This window comes from Cryptomeria japonica, unplaced genomic scaffold (assembly GCF_030272615.1).
Source record: "Cryptomeria japonica unplaced genomic scaffold, Sugi_1.0 HiC_scaffold_141, whole genome shotgun sequence".
Classification (NCBI taxonomy): domain Eukaryota; kingdom Viridiplantae; phylum Streptophyta; class Pinopsida; order Cupressales; family Cupressaceae; genus Cryptomeria; species Cryptomeria japonica.
In genome coordinates this window covers 205,001-220,000 of record NW_026728963.1, presented here as the reverse complement: position 1 = coordinate 220,000, position 15,000 = coordinate 205,001, and the positions used below count along the sequence as shown (strand labels likewise).

At 59.7% G+C, this 15,000-nt stretch overlaps 1 non-coding gene across 1 annotated transcript; it reads right to left on the bottom strand.

Moving 5' to 3' along the window:
* Positions 1–2,952: 2,952 nt before the first annotated feature.
* Positions 2,953–3,071, bottom strand: LOC131866366 (5S ribosomal RNA). Its single transcript, XR_009364984.1, has one exon. It is a non-coding gene; the product is annotated as a 5S ribosomal RNA (ribosomal RNA).
* Positions 3,072–15,000: the final 11,929 nt, after the last annotated feature.

Sequence of the window (15,000 nt, the reverse complement as noted above, 5' to 3'; positions counted from 1 at the left end):
CGTTTGGTGGGGTTTCTCGCATTGGCTCTTCCGAGGCCCGGTTGCCACCCTGGCGCGCACGAAGTCGGAAGTAGGGTTAATTGCCCGGGTGCGCACCTTTGCCAGGGTGGGCACCTTACCTGGGCTGCGCACCAGGGCGGGCTCAAGATGGCACGCGCGTTCCGTTTTTTTCACTATCTTTCAAAACGGAAATTTTAAAATCTCCTTTTTTTTTTGCCTTTTCTGGAAATTAGTGAAGGCAGCGCATCAAAGGTGCGCACCTCGCTGCCCACCTTGGTGTGCTCTGAGGTGCGCACCCGGGAGCGCTACGAAGTGTGCTCCAAGGTGCGGCGTGCACGTTGTCGGAGCCCGGTTTGCCCCGGGTGCGCACCTCGCCTGCACCTTGGCCGGGGTGGGCACCTTGGCTGGGTTTGCCCAGGGTGCGCTCCGAAGCGGGGTTACTGGAGCGCCCCCTCTTTTTTTGTCAGAGCGTTTGGTGGGGTTTCTCGCATTGGCTCTTCCCAGGCCCGGTTGTTGGGTGCGCTCCCACCCTGGCGCGCGCGAAGTTGGAAGTTGGGTTAATTGCCCGGGCGCGCACCTTCGCCAGGGTGGGCACCTTGGTGCGCACACCTTGGCTGGGCTGCGCACCAGGGCGGGCTCAAGATGGCACCAGCATTCCCTTTTTCTCACTATCTTTCAAAACGGAAATTTTAAAATCTCGTTTTTTTTTTGCCTTTTATGGAAATTAGTGAAGGCATCGCATCAAAGGTGCGCACCTCGCTGCCCACCTTGGTGTGCTCCGAGGTGCCCACCACGGTGCGCAACGCCGGTGCGAACCCGGGAGCGCCCCGATGTGTGCTCCAAGGTGCGGCGTGCACGAAGTCGGACCCCGGTTTGCCCCGGGTGCGCACCTCGCGTGCACCTTGGTGCGCACACCTTGGCTGGGTTGCGCGGCCTGGTGGGCACCATGGTGCGCACCAAGGAGCGCTCCGAAGTGTGCTCCAAGGTGCGGCGTGCACGAAGTCGGAGCCCGGTTTGCCCCGGGTACGCACCTCGCGTGCACCTTCGCCGGGGTGGGCACCTCGGCTGGGTTGCGCGCCCTGGTGCGCACCAAGGAGCGCTCCGAAGTGTGCTCCAAGGTGCGGCGTGCACGAAGTCGGAGCCCGGTTTGCCCCGGGTGCGCACCTTCGCCGCGGTGCGCACCATGGCGTGCACGAAGTCGGAGCCCGGTTTGCCCCGGGTGCGCACCTCGCGTGCACCTTCGGCGGGGTTGCGCGCCCTGGTGGGCACCATGGTGCGCACCAAGGAGCGCTCCGAAGTGTGCTCCAAGGTGCGGCGTGCACGAAGTCGGAGCCCGGTTTGCCCCGGGTGCGCACCTCGCGTGCACCTTCGGCGGGGTTGCGCGCCCTGGTGGGCACCATGGTGCGCACCAAGGAGCGCTCCGAAGTGTGCTCCAAGGTGCGGCGTGCACGAAGTCGGAGCCCGGTTTGCCCCGGGTGCGCACCTCGCGTGCACCTTCGCCGCGGTGGGCACCATGGCGTGCACGAAGTCGGAGCCCGGTTTGCCCCGGGTGCGCACCTCGCGTGCACCTTCGCCGGGGTGGGCACCTCGGCTGGGTTGCGCGCCCTGGTGCGCACCAAGGAGCGCTCCGAAGTGTGCTCCAAGGTGCGGCGTGCACGAAGTCGGAGCCCGGTTTGCCCCGGGTGCGCACCTCGCGTGCACCTTCGCCAGGGTGGGCACCTCGGTGCGCACACCTTCTCAATGTTTTCTTGCCTTTTCTGGAAATTGGTGAAGGCAGCGCATCAAAGGTGCGCACCTCGGTGTGCTCCGAGGTGCGAACCCGAGAGCGCTCCGAGGTGCCCACGAAGTCGAAAGTCGGGTTAATTGCATTGTTTTCCCCGGGTGCGCTCCGAGGTGCGCAACATCGGCGCGCACCAAGGAGGGCTCCGAAGTGTGCTCCAAGGTGCGCACGATGGCGTGCACCTCTGGTGCGCACGATTCGGAGCTCGGTTTGACCGGGGTGCGCACACCTTGGCTGGGTTGCGCACCTTTTGTGCGCTCCAAGGTGCGCACGAAGTCGGAGCTCGGTTTGCCCCGGGTGCGCACCTTCGCCAGGGTGCGCACCTTGATGCGCACGCCTTGGCTGGGCTGCGCACCTTGGTGGGCGCCATGGTGCGCACCTTTCGTGCGCTCCAAGGTGCGCACGAAGTCGGAGCTCGGTTTGCCCCGGGTGCGCACCTTGGTGGGCGCCATGGTGCACTCCGAGGTGCCCAAGATTGGTGCGCACCAAGGAGCGCTCCGAAGTGCGCTCCAAGGTGCGCGCGAAGTCGAAAGTTGGGTTAATTGTCCGGTTTGCCTCGGGTGCGCACCTTGCGTGCACCTTCGCCAGGGTGGGCGCCTTGGTGCGCACACCTTGGCTGGGCTGCGCACACCTTGGCACCCGCGTTTCCTTCATTTTAAATTTTTTTTTTTTACAATCTCTCAAGTGGGAAATTCTATAATCTCAACTTTTTTTGCCTTTTCAGGAAACTTTTGAATGGAGCGCATCATTGGTGCGCTCCGAAGTGTGCTCCAAAGCTCTCTCCAGCTGCGTGCACCTGCCCCGGCCGCGCACCCGGCCCCGCCCAGCTTCGCTCACCTGTCCCGGGCGTCTGGTGCGGAACCTTAGAGTAAGAAACATCACCGTGCACCTTGGCCAACGTGCGCGACTCGACCGAGCGCGCACTGGCCGAGGTGCACACCGATTTCACCTGGGTGCGCGCGCAGCACCTCGGGCGCACCGGGGTGCGCGCACAACGCCCGGGTTGCACCGTGGCCTGTGTGCTCGGGGCGCCTCGGGTGCGCGCTCGGTGTCGCCCCCGCGCGCGCGGTAGTGCGGGCAGCGCACCCCGGCCCGGCCCGGCCCCGACGAGAACGCAAACGGGCAAAAGGTTTATTCAAATAGCATTGCGACGCCCGGCGAAAAACTAAAAAAGGGTGCAACACCGGGACTTCCCGGGAGGTCACCCATCCCAGTACTACTCCGGCCCAAGCGCGCTTAACTGCGGAGTTCTGATGGGATCTGGTGCACTAATGCTGGTATGATCGCACCCGTTATGAGCTTGTCGCAGTGTGTACTTAGCAAACCGCGACCCACGTGCGAATCCACCCCGGCCACCCACCCCCGTCGAGGTGCACACCCTCCCTCGCGAAGTGCGCCCCGTTCGCCAAGTGTGAGCCCTGCCCGGGTGCGCGCACCTTGCTAGGGCGTCGGGTGTGCACCCGGCCCGGCCTACGTGCGTGCACCTGGAGGGGGCGTCGTGTGCGTGCAGTGTCCCGTCTGCAACGCGGTGCCCACACACCACCTCGGGCGCAACGACCTGCGCTCACATGTGGGCCGAGTGCACCTTGGTGCATGTTCGGGGCGCCTCGGGTGCACGCTCGATCTTGCCCCGGTGCACCAAGGCGCTCGGTTTGCCCCGGGTGCGCACTTGGTGCAAGGTGGGCACCCAAAATAGGGATCAAGCACCAAAACACAAGTTTCGGGATGCAAAATGGGACCCAAGGACCACAAATGCGTTCCAAGACCCATGATGGGTCCACGAGAACAAAAATGTGTTCCGAGACTTAATAAACAAATATTGGGTTTTAGGAGAAGAAACATGCTCTGATGCCCAAAACGAGAATCGACCCCGAAAAGGCCACAGGCCAAAAGTGGGATGCGAGACAAAAAAAAATGGGACCCGAGGACCAAAATTGGGTTCCCAGGTCGAAGACAGGGCAACCGGACAAGAAACGACCTCTAAGGCTCGAAATGAGTCCCGACGACTAAAACTTGACAAGAAGCACCCATCAGGCACCCAACTCGACACCCATGGGATGCCGACCCACCCGGGCTTCCACCTAGCACACCTTGGCACCCACCCACCCTCGCACCCAACCTCGCACCCAACTTAGCACCTTTGAACCCACATTGGCACTCACCCTGACCCTGGCACCTTGGAACCCACATTGGCACTCACCTTGACCCTGGCACCCACCTTTGCACTCACCTTGGGACCCACCCTGGCTCCCACCTCGGCACCCACCCAGACACCCACCTTGGTTCCTTGGCACCCACCTTGGATCCTTGGCACCCACCCCGACACCCACCTTGGCACGCAACTTGGCTACTTGCCACCCACCTTGGCTCCTTGACGCCCACCCCGACAACCACCCCGTGACCTACCCTGGCTAGGGTTGGTGCACACCCACCCTGGTGCCCACCTTGGCACCCACCCTATGACCCACCTTGGCACGCACCTTAGTACCCACCCCGTTACCCACCCTAGGACCCACCCCGTGACCCACCTTGGCCAGGGTGGGTGCACCCACCCTGGTGCCCACCTTGGCACCCACCCATCCTAGCACCCAGCCTGTGACCGGGCTTGGAACCCAACCTTGCACCCGCACCCGTCTTGGCCAGTGTGGGTGCGCACCCATCCTGGCACCCACGTTGTGACACACCCTTTAACCCACGCACCCTAGCACCCACGTTGGCACCCACCTTGGAACCCAACCTAGCAACTTGGCACCCACCCCGTGACCCACCTTGGCATCCACCATAGCAGTCGCCGACTTGGCACCCACCTCGGCACCCACCTTGACACTTGTGGACCCACCTTGCCACTCACCCTAGCATCGACCCATCCTAGCACCCACCCTGGCACCTTTGCACCCTAGCACTCACCCATCCTAGCACCTAACCTGTGACCCACCTTGACACTCACCCTCGCACCCACCTTGGAACCCAACCTAGCACCCACCCACCCTGACACCAACCCTAGCACCTACCCACCCTTGCACCCACCCTGTGACCCATCTTGGCACCCACCCATCCTACCACTCAACCTATCACCCACCTTCTCACCCACCTTGGCATCCACCTTAGCACCCACCCACACTGGCACCTTGGCACCCACCTCGGGCAAGGTGGGTGCACACCCACCCTGGCACCCAATTTAGAACCCACCGAGCATGTTACCCACCTTGGCACCCACATTGCAGCCCACCCTAGTACCCACCCTATGACCCACATTGGCATCCACACCCTAGCACCCAGGCACCTCGACACCCGCCTTGACACCCACCCTAGCACTGAACCTGTGACCCACCTTGGAACTCACCCTAGAACCCACCCACCCTGTGAACCACCTTGGCATCCACCTTAGCACCCACCCACCTTGGCACCCACTCTAGCACTCACCCATCCTAACACCCAACTTGTTACCCACCTTGGCACCCGCCCTCGCGTCCACCTTGAAACCCACCCTAGCACCCACCCACGCAGGAGCCCACCTTGGCACCCAACCTAACACCCACGCATCCTGGCACCCAACTTGTGACCCACCTTGGAACCCACCCTAGTACCCACCTTTGAACCCACTATATCACCAACCCACCTTGGCACCCACCCTATGACCCTCTTTGGAATCCACCCTAGCACGCACCCACCCTGGCACCCACCATGGAGCGCACCCTAGCACCCACCCACCTCGGCACGCACCTCAACACCCACCTTGGTGTGCGCACTGCGCCAACCTCTCAAAGACCCTATGTGGTGCGCTCCAAAGTGTACACCTTTGGTGCGCTCCAAGGTGCGCACCTTTGGTGCACACCGAGGTGCACACCAAAGTGTGCACCGAGGTGAGCACCAAAGTGCACTCCAGGGTGCACACCAAGGCGTGCACCTTTGGTGCGGTCAATGCAAACGAATTCGGAAGTTGGGGTCGATGTCCTAATCGCTGCTGCAGACTACACGTATGAGAATCGGACAAATAGCTTTATATAGGGGAGGTGTTGCGTTTGATGGGTCGACTCCCCTGGTTGTGTGCACTGCACCAACTTCAAAGACCCTGTCTTGTTTAAGAAGTCAAAAGTTGGGGTGGATGTCCTAATCATTGCTGCAGTCTACGCATGTATGAGAATCAGACAAATAGCTTATATAGGGGAGGTGTTGCATTCGGTGGGTTGACTCCCCTGGTTGTGCGCACTGCGCCAACCTCAAAGACCCCGCATAGCAGAAGAAGTCGGAAGTCGGATTTTGGTGAGCACCAAGGCGTGCACCTTTGGTGCGGTCAACGCAGACGAATTCAGAAGTTGGGGTGGATGTCCTAATCGTTGTTGCAGGCTACACATGTATGAGAATCAGACAAATAGCTTATATAGGGGAGGTGTTGGGTTTGATGGGTCAACTCCCTTGGTTGTGCGCATTACGCCAACCTCAAAGACCTTGTTTTCGTTAAGAAGTCAAAAGTTGGGGTCAATGTCCTAATGGCTCCTGCAGGCTACACATGTATGAGAATCGGACAAATAGCTTATATAGGGGAGGTGTTGGGTTTGATGGGTCGACTCCCCTGGTTGTGCGCATTACGTCAACCTCAAAGACCTTGTTTTCGTTAAGAAGTCAAAAGTTGGGGTCGATGTCCTAATTGCTCCTGTAGACTACACATGTATGAGAATCAGACAAATAGCTTATATAGGGGAGGTGTTGGGTTTGATGGGTTGACTCCCCTAGTTGTTCGCATTACACCAACCTCAAAGACCTTGTTTTCGTTTAGAAGCCGAAAGTTGGGGTCGATGTCCTAATTGCTCCTGCAGGCTACGCATGTATGAGAATCAGACAAATAGCTTATATAGGGGAGGTGTTGGGTTTGATGGGTCGACTCCCCTGGTTGTGCGCATTGCGCCAACCTCAAAGACCCTGCATTGCGGATGAAGTCGAAAGTCAGAGTTTGGTGTGCTACAAGGTGTGGTCGAAGGTGCTCACCTAGGTGTGCACCTTTGGAGCACAGGAAAAGTGCCCTCCAAAAGTGCGCACCTTTGGAGTGCACAAAAGTGCCCTCCAAAAGTGCGCACCTTTGGAGCGCAGAAAAGTGCCCTCCAAAAAGTGCCCTCCAAAAGTGCGCACCTTTGGAGCGCAGAAAAGTGCCCTCCAAAAAGTGCCCTCCAAAAGTGCGCACCTTTGGAGCGCAGAAAAGTGCCCTCCAAAAAGTGCCCTCCAAAAGTGCGCACCTTTGGAGCGCAGAAAAGTGCCCTCCAAAAAGTGCCCTCCAAAAGTGCGCACCTTTGGAGCGCAGAAAAGTGCCCTCCAAAAAGTGCCCTCCAAAAGTGCGCACCTTTGGAGCGCAGAAAAGTGCCCTCCAAAAAGTGCCCTCCAAAAGTGCGCACCTTTGGAGCGCAGAAAAGTGCCCTCCAAAAAGTGCCCTCCAAAAGTGCGCACCTTTGGAGCGCAGAAAAGTGCCCTCCAAAAAGTGCCCTCCAAAAGTGCGCACCTTTGGAGCGCAGAAAAGTGCCCTCCAAAAGTGCGCACCTTTGGAGCGCACAAAAGTGCCCTCCAAAAGTGCGCACTTTTGGTGCGCACCAAGGCGCTGGTTCGGTCGTTGCAGGCGAGTTCGGAAGTTGGGGTCGATGTCCTGAGCGGAGGTGCAAACTACACAGGTGTCGGAATCGGACAAATAGCTTATATAGGGGAGGTGTATGCTTCGATGGGTCGACTCCCCAGGTTGAGCGCACCGCGCCAACCTCAAAGACCCTACGGTATGGATGAAGTCGGAAGTTGGGTCCGATGACCGATTCGATTAGTAGGTATGCTCATGAGGTCGGAATTTGGGTCCGATGACCTGCCATGTGCAGGAAGGCGAATGTTGACACTGTGCGTTGCAAGGTGCACACCAAGGCGCTGGTGCGGTCTTTTTAGTCGAGTTCGGAAGTTGGGGTCGATGTCCTGATCGGAGGTGCAAGCTACACAGGTGTGGGAATCGGACAAATAGCTTATATAGGGGAGGTGTATGCTTCGTTGGGTCGACTCCCCGGGTTGAGCGCACCGCGCCAACCTCAAAGACCCTACGGTATGGATGAAGTCGGAAGTTGGGTCCGATGACCGATTCGATATGTAGGCATACTCGCGAGGTCGGAATTTGGGTCCGATGACCTGCCACGTGCAGGAAGGCGAATGTTGGCACTGTGCGTTGCAAGGTGCGCACCAAGGCGCTGGTTCGGTCGTTGGAGGCGAGTTCGGAAGTTGGGGTCGATGTCTTGATCGGAGGTGCAAACTACACAGGTGTGGGAATCGGACAAATAGCTTATATAGGGGAGGTGTATGCTTCGTTGGGTCGACTCCCCGGGTTGAGCGCACCGCGCCAACCTCAAAGACCCTACGGTATGGATGAAGTCGGAAGTTGGGTCCGATGACCGATTCGATATGTAGGCATACTCGCGAGGTCGGAATTTGGGTCCGATGACCTGCCATGTGCAGGAAGGCGAATGTTGGGACTGTGCGTCGCAAGGTGCGCACCAAGGCGCTGGTGCCGTCGTTGCAGTCGAGTTCGGAAGTTGGGGTCGATGTCCTGGTCAGAGGTGCAAACTACACAGGTGTGGGAATCGGACAAATAGCTTATATAGGGGAGGTGTATGCTTCGATGGGTCGACTCCCTGGGTTGAGCGCACCGCGCCAACCTCAAAGACCCTACAGTATGGATGAAGTCGGAAGTTGGGTCCGATGACCGATTCGATACGTAGGCATATTGGCGAGGTCTGAATTTGTGTCCGATGACCTGCCATGCGCAGGAAGGCGGAATTTGGGTCCGATGACCGAGTTGATGGCGTGCCATGCGCAGAAAGGCGGAATTTGGGTCCGATGACCGAGTTGATGTTGATGGCCCGCCATGCACAGGAAGGCGGAATTTGGGTCCGATGACCGATTTGAAGGCGTGCCATACGCAAAAAGGCGGAGTTTGGGTCCGATGACCGAGTTGATATTGATGGCCCGCCATGCGCAGGAAGGCGGAATTTGGGTCCGATGACCTGACATACGCATGGAGTCCGACTCGGGGGCCGATGTTCGATTCGATGACTTGCATTGTGGGTAAAGTCGGAAGTTGTGGTCTTTGACCCGATTCGATGACCAGACTTCGGCTGCTTGAGAATCGGACAAATAACTTATATAGGGGAGGTAGTGTTCTCGAGCATCCTCCCCCCGTGCCCGTTTATGTCGATTGATGCTGGTGCTCGACTGGTTGGAGCGCTCGGATGCAAAAATCTTGCACCAGGATTTATCGATTGTGATGGACACGGCAAGTCTCCTGATTGCTATGCAGGAGCTCATCGTGAATCTCTATGCGGCCTTGGTATGGACTCGACCTGCGGAATGGTTCGGCAATGGTAGTCGCTCCAACACGTCCTTGCAATGGCCACAGAGGTGATTCGACTAGAGCTCCAGTCTAGCTTTTGGGTTGCTTGGCGGACTGGTATAGCCGCGATCGAGTTCCGGCCATGAACGTTTTAGATAGCTCTTGGGCTTTCTGGGACGGAAGTCGGAAGTTTGGGCTGTTGTCCGATTTGATGACCATTCTTCGGATGTGTGAGAATCGGACAAATAACTTATATAGGGGACTGTGTTGTCTCACGCAGCCCCCTCCGTGCCCCTCTATCTCGACCGATGTTGGTGCTTGAAAGGGTTGGGATCGCTCGGATTTATAAACGTGCACCACCATTTGTCGAGTGTGAGGGACGCGGCAGGTCTCCTAAATGCTATGCGGGCGCTCTCTGAGAATCTCTATCCGGCCTCGACACAGACTAGTCTTGCTGAATGGTTTGGCACTGGTAGTCGATCCAACACGTCGTTGTTGTGGCCGCCTAGGCGATTCGATTCGAGCCCCCGTCTAGCTTTTGGGTTGCTTGGCGGATTTTGCCCTATCCGCAAGTGAGCTCGGTCCCTAAACGTTCGAGAAACCCGATTGCTATGCGCCGACTCTCTTTCTTGCGAGCCTCCATCTAGCTTTTGGGTCTCTACGGAACGGAAGTCGGAATCTGGGACCGTTGTTTGATTCGACGAGGCAGACTACGGTTGTGCGAGAATCGGACAAATAACTTATATAGGGGAGGTGTTGACTGGAGCATTCTCCCCCGTGCCCCTCTAACTCGACCAATGCTGGCGCTCGAACGGTGGTAGCGCTCGGATTTTCATTGAGCGCCAGCATTGGTCGATTTAGAGGGGCATGCGAGATTCCCGAATGCTATGCGAGGGCTCTAACGGAAATGTCTATTGGTTTCGGTATGGATGCAATTGCGAGTGGTTCGGCAAAGGTAGTCGTTCCGATGCGTCCATGTCGTGGCCAAATCGATAATTCGATTTGAGCCCTCGTATAGCATTTGGGTCTCTCGATGTGATTCCGCATTCCAGTCCCTTTGGGCACTGCTTGAGCCGCATCCCAGGGGGTTCCCTTCCCAATAATCTGCCTCGCAACCCGATTGCTATGCGGTGAGGCTCCTCGGCCGCCTCGGAACTATCTGTGTATCAGACGCATCGCGGGATAAGGGGTTGGCAACGGTAGTCGCCCCAAGCGCGTCCGATGCTTGGACCATTCCGAGGCGGCCCTGAAGCCTCTTCCGTCTAGCCGTTGGGTCCTTCTCGCCGCATCCCTCGCCTCGCACCCCGATTGCTATGCGGTGAGGCTCCTCGGCCGCCTCGGAACTATCTGTGTATCGGACGCGTCGCGGGATAAGGGGTTGTCACTGGTAGTCGCCCCAAGCGCGTCCGATGCTTGGACCATTCCGAGGCGGCCCTGAAGCCTCTTCCGTCTAGCCGTTGGGTCCTTCTCGCCGCATCCCTCGCCTCGCACCCCGATTGCTATGCGGTGAGGCTCCTCGGCCGCCTCGGAACTATCTGTGTATCGGACGCGTCGCGGGATAAGGGGTTGTCATTGGTAGTCGCCCCAAGCGCGTCCGATGCTTGGACCATTCCGAGGCGGCCCTGAAGCCTCTTCCGTCTAGCCGTTGGGTCCTTCTCGCCGCATCCCTCGCCTCGCACCCCGATTGCTATGCGGTGAGGCTCCTCGGCCGCCTCGGAACTATCTGTGTATCGGACGCGTCGCGGGATAAGGGGTTGTCACTGGTAGTCGCCCCAAGCGCGTCCGATGCTTGGACCATTCCGAGGCGGCCCTGAAGCCTCTTCCGTCTAGCCGTTGGGTCCTTCTCGCCGCATCCCTCGCCTCGCACCCCGATTGCTATGCGGTGAGGCTCCTCGGCCGCCTCGGAACTATCTGTGTATCGGACGCGTCGCGGGATAAGGGGTTGTCACTGGTAGTCGCCCCAAGCGCGTTCGATGCTTGGACCATTCCGAGGCGGCCCTGAAGCCTCTTCCGTCTAGCCGTTGGGTCCTTCTCGCCGCATCCCTCGCCTCGCACCCCGATTGCTATGCGGTGAGGCTCCTCGGCCGCCTTGGAACTATCTGTGTATCGGACGCGTCGCGGGATAAGGGGTTGTCACTGGTAGTCGCCCCAAGCGCGTCCGATGCTTGGACCATTCCGAGGCGGACCCGAAGCCTCTTCCGTCTACCCGTTGGGTCCTTCTCGCCGCATCCTTCGCCTCGCACCCCGATTGCTATGCGGTGAGGCTCCTCGGCCGCCTCGGAACTATCTGTGTATCGGACGCGTCGCGGGATAAGGGGTTGTCACTGGTAGTCGCCCCAAGCGCATCCGATGCTTGGACCATTCCGAGGCGGACCCGAAGCCTCTTCCGTCTAGCCGTTGGGTCCTTCTCGCCGCATCCCTCGCCTCGCACCCCGATTGCTATGCGGTGAGGCTCCTCGGCCGCCTTGGAACTATCTGTGTATCGGACGCGTCGCGGGATAAGGGGTTGTCACTGGTAGTCGCCCCAAGCGCGTCCGATGCTTGGACCATTCCGAGGCGGACCCGAAGCCTCTTCCGTCTAGCCGTTGGGTCCTTCTCGCCGCATCCCTCGCCTCGCACCCCGATTGCTATGCGGTGAGGCTCCTCGGCCGCCTTGGAACTATCTGTGTATCGGACGCGTCGCGGGATAAGGGGTTGTCACTGGTAGTCGCCCCAAGCGCGTCCGATGCTTGGACCATTCCGAGGCGGACCCGAAGCCTCTTCCGTCTAGCCGTTGGGTCCTTCTCGCCGCATCCCTCGCCTCGCACCCCGATTGCTATGCGGTGAGGCTCCTCGGCCGCCTTGGAACTATCTGTGTATCGGACGCGTCGCGGGATAAGGGGTTGTCACTGGTAGTCGCCCCAAGCGCGTCCGATGCTTGGACCATTCCGAGGCGGCCCCGAAGCCTCTTCCGTGTAGCCGTTGGGTCCTTCTCGCCGCATCCCTCGCCTCGCACCCCGATTGCTATGCGGTGAGGCTCCTCGGCCGCCTTGGAACTATCTGTGTATCGGACGCGTCGCGGGATAAGGGGTTGTCACTGGTAGTCGCCCCAAGCGCGTCCGATGCTTGGACCATTCCGAGGCGGCCCCGAAGCCTCTTCCGTGTAGCCGTTGGGTCCTTCTCGCCGCATCCCTCGCCTCGCACCCCGATTGCTATGCGGTGAGGCTCCTCGGCCGCCTTGGAACTATCTGTGTATCGGACGCGTCGCGGGATAAGGGGTTGTCACTGGTAGTCGCCCCAAGCGCGTCCGATGCTTGGACCATTCCGAGGCGGACCTGAAGCCTCTTCCCTCTAGCCGTTGGGGCTTTCTCGCCGCATCCCTCGCCTCGCACCCCGATTGCTATGCTGTGAGGCTCCTCGGCCGCCTTGGAACTATCTGTGTATCGGACGCATCGCGGGATAAGGGGTTGGCAGTGGTAGTCGCCCCAAGCGCATCCGATGCTTGGACCATTCCGAGGCGGCCCTGCAGCCTCTTCCGTCTAGCCGTTGGGGCCATCTCGCCGCATCCCCCACCTCGCACCACGATTGCTATGCGGTGAGGCTCCTTGGCCGCCTCGGAACTATCTGTGTATCGGACGCATCGCGGGATAAGGGGTTGTCACTGGTAGTCACCCCAAGCGCGTCCGATGCTTGGACTATTCCGAGGCGGCCCTGCAGCCTCTTCCGTCTAGCCGTTGGGGCCATCTCGCTGCATCCCCCACCTCCTCGGCCGCCTCGGAACTATCTGTGTATCGGACGCATCGCGGGATAAGGGGTTGGCAGTGGTAGTCGCCCCAAGCGCGTCCGATGCTTGGACTATTCCGAGGCAGCCCTGCAGCCTCTTCCGTCTAGCCTTTGGGGCCATCTCGCCGCATCCCTCGCCTCGCACCCCGATTGCTATGCGGTGAGGCTCCTCGGCCGCCTGGGAACTATCTTCGTATCGGACGCATCGCGGGATAAGGGGTTGTCACTGGTAGTCGCCCCAAGCGCGTCCGATGCTTGGACTATTCCGAGGCGGCCCTGTGGCCTCTTCCGTCTAGCCGTTGGGGCCATCTCGCCGCATCCCCCACCTCGCACCCCGATTGCTATGCGGTGAGGCTCTTCGGCCGCCTTGGAACTATCTTCGTATCGGACGCATCGCGGGATAAGGGGTTGTCACTGGTAGTGGCCCCAAGCGCGTCCGATGCTTGGACTATTCCGAGGCGGCCCTGCAGCCTCTTCCGTCTAGCCGTTGGGGCCATCTCGCCGCATCCCCCACCTCGCACCCCGATTGCTATGCGGTGAGGCTCCTCGGCCGCCTTGGAACTATCTTCGTATCGGACGCATCGCGGGATAAGGGGTTGTCACTGGTAGTCGCCCCAAGCGCGTCCGATGCTTGGACTATTCCGACGCGGCCCTGTGGCCTCTTCCGTCTAGCCGTTGGGGCCATCTCGCCGCATCCCCCACCTCGCACCCCGATTGCTATGCGGTGAGGCTCCTCGGCCGCCTTGGAACCATCTTCGTATCGGACGCATCGCGGGATAGGGGGCTGTCACTGGTAGTCGCCCCAAGCGTGTCCGATGCTTGGACCATTCCTAGGCGGCCCTGAAGCCTCTTCCGTCTAGCCGTTGGGGCCTTCCCGCCCCATCCCTCGCCTCGCACCCCCGATTGCTATGCGGTGAGGCTCCTCGGCCGCCTTGGAACCATCTGTGTATCGGACGCATCGCGGGATAAGGGGTTGGCACTGGCAGTCGCCCCAAGCGCGTCCGATGCTTGGACCATTCCGAGGTGGCCCTGAAGCCTCTTCCGTCTAGCCGTTGGGGCCTTCCCGCCCCATCCCTCGCCTCGCACCCCGATTGATATGCGGTGAGGCTCCTCGGCCGCCTTGGAACTATCTGTGTATCGGACGCATCGCGGGATAAGGGGTTGGCACTGGTAGTCGTCCCAATCGCATCCGATGCTTGGACCATTCCGAGGCGGCCCTGCAGCCTCTTCCGTTTAGCCGTCGGGGCCTTCCCGCCGCATCCCTCGCCTCGCATCCCGATTCCTATGCGGTGAGTCTTCTCGGCCGCCGCGGAACTATACCTGTTATTGCTACTGCATCCTTCGGCTGGTAACCTCCTCTGCCGCCTTGGAACGTTCTCTTTGTCGGACGCGTCGCGGGATAAGGGGTTGGCACTGGTAGTCGCCCCAAGCGCGCCCGATGCATAGACCGCTCCGAGTCGACCTTGCTTTCAGCCTCTCACATGCATAGACCTCTCTGAGTCGACCCTGCAGCCTCTCACGTTTAGCCTTTGGAATCTCGCCTCACAACATGATTGCTATCCTTGATGCATCCCTTGCCTCGAGCCCTGATTGCTTTCTTGGCTGCATCCCTCCTCTCCTCACAGCCCGGTTGTCATCACTGCTTCATCCGTCGCTTCATGCATTCTGGCTGCTGGGCCCTTCCCACCGCACACCTCGATTGCTATCTCTTCTGCATCACACACCCCGATTGCTATCTCTGCTACATCCCTCGGCTCTCACTTCTGCATCCTTCGCCTCACACCTCGATTGCTATCAATGCTGCATCCGTAACCTCACACCCCGATTGCTATGCGGGGAGGCTCCTTGGCCGCCTTGGAAATTTCTGTGTGTCGGACGCACCGCGGGATAAGGGGTTGGCACTGGTAGTCGCCCCAAGTGCGCCCGATTCTTAGACCGCTTCGAGGTGACCTCGTAGCCTCTTTCGTCCAGGCTTCCTGCCTTCAACGCCCTTTTTACACCTCGATTGCTATGCGCGGGCTCGTTGGCGTCTATCACCTCTCTGCGAAGAGTGGCACGATGATTGTTGGGGTAAATCGTAGCAGTCCGATCTCTGGCCTTGGGCCATTGT